At 28.0% G+C, this 1842-nt stretch overlaps 1 long non-coding RNA gene across 2 annotated transcripts; it reads left to right on the top strand.

The window, feature by feature from the left end:
• The first annotated feature begins 481 nt into the window (after nt 1-481).
• Nucleotides 482-1264, top strand: LOC145626958 (uncharacterized). 2 transcript variants are annotated; one of them, XR_014111212.1, is made up of 3 exons: nt 482-667; nt 759-875; nt 974-1264. It is a non-coding gene; the product is annotated as an uncharacterized LOC145626958 (long non-coding RNA). The 2 variants fall into 2 exon arrangements; XR_014111211.1 differs by having other exon boundaries at nt 759-1264.
• The last annotated feature ends 578 nt before the right edge of the window (nt 1265-1842 follow it).

Genomic DNA, 1842 nt, shown 5'->3' with positions numbered 1-1842 from the left:
TAACTGAATTATATAAATATTTATCTTTTCTTGAAGGTTATGACTTTGGCAAAAAAAGACGGATAATGAATTGGTGCAAACCAAAGAGAAAGTTGATAGTTGCGGACCTATTAAATCAGAGCATTCAACTATTAAAGGCAAATGCATAACTATTCCGGAAAATATTGTATAGAGTCTTGGTAAACATTGTTCTATGTTGTATTATTGCATGACTTCAGGAAGTGGAGATTATGATACTACGATAATTCCATTGAAGGCTCCATTGTTTTATAAAAAGGAAGACACACAAATTTATGTTACTAGTGATGATGTCTCTGAATTACTATGAGGAACATGGGCAAATATTTCATTAATCCATGTCTACATATTGTAAATACTAACATTCATTTAAGTTATTTGAATTTGTTTCACTATGAAATATATTTTATTGGATCCATTTATTATACTAATTATTTATTTTTTCTTTAAAATGCAGGTACTTAATTGAAGAGCATATCTCATTATTTCAGAAGACTAAAATCAAATTCTTGTGCTCCCAAAATATTTTTGCAGCTGAAATCAAGCAAGATTTCCTTGAAGTCCAAATGTATTTGAAAAATGCTTTTCTTACGGAATTAAGGAAAAAAGATGCACAATGCAAATTCATTTTGGCTCCATATATGGAAGCGTATGTACTACTGATCCTTGAAATCTTTACTTTTTCATAATTTTATTATTTTAATTATGTGGATAATACAAACATGTTTATTGAAATGTAGGAATCATTGGGTACTCTATGTGATTGATTTGCGTATGAGTCTTGTGTATGAGTTTGATTATGTTATTCAATCACCTCCGAACGCTCGAAACTCAGAGTTGTCCAAAGTAATGAAGATGTTAGTGCACAACATTACTAGTACTACATATTCATATGCATGTGATTAAAAGTTATTTTTCATTCGTTTAATCTAATGATTTTTATGACTTTTTTTAGACCTTACAATGTATATAGGTCTCACCTGAAAGGAATTTCTATCAAAACGAGTAAGCCATAATTACTACACATAAGAATGGAGGTAAGCGTATATTTTTTGCTTTTTCGTTCTATTAGTAATGAAAGTATTATTTAATATATTAAATAATTGTACTATGTTCATTTGAATTAGTGTGCTCAACAATGTGGTGGTACCGAATGTGCTTATTAGGTGATGAGATATATGTATGAGATAGTATCTTTCCATAGCGATTGCTAGGGTAATTTGAAAGACGTTAGTGATGAGATATATTACGAGTTTTGGTTGATGTTTTATTTTTATAAAGTATAATATATAAACACGTATTTTTTTTTCGGGAGTATTTGGCAAGACTTGCAGCCTACAACGATGTAGAATTGGATGAGATTCAAGAACAATGGGCTAAGTTTTTTAGGCATAATTTTTTGTTGAAAGATTAGTTATCTTATTAATCGATGTTATGATTTATCGCATTTAGCTTAATAAAATTATATAACACATTTTTATATATCTACTTGAATTTTATTTAGCCTATTGGTTATTGTTATTACATTTCTAAATTATAAATCAATGCGTTTTTAATTCAAGTTTAATTATTTTTTTGAAATTAAAGTATAATTAATTTTTTTGTATTGTATGGTTATGGATGAATAATTCGAGTTGTGTGGAACTGTTTAGAGTGTTGGTATTGTATGGAAGTATGGAAGTATTCGTAGTACGTGTTTTGTTGGTTGAATTGTAACAGGTTATAACCCATTTGACAATGGGTCAATTGGTAGGATATACTACCATTTTTGTATTCGAATCAAATATTTTAAATATATATATATATATATATATATATATATAT

This window comes from Chenopodium album, chromosome 4 (genome assembly GCF_948465745.1).
Source record: "Chenopodium album chromosome 4, dcCheAlbu1.1, whole genome shotgun sequence".
NCBI classification, from domain to species: Eukaryota; Viridiplantae; Streptophyta; class Magnoliopsida; order Caryophyllales; family Amaranthaceae; genus Chenopodium; species Chenopodium album.
The sequence above is the reverse complement of the archived record's forward strand: the minus strand, read 5'-3'. Positions and strand labels throughout refer to the sequence as shown.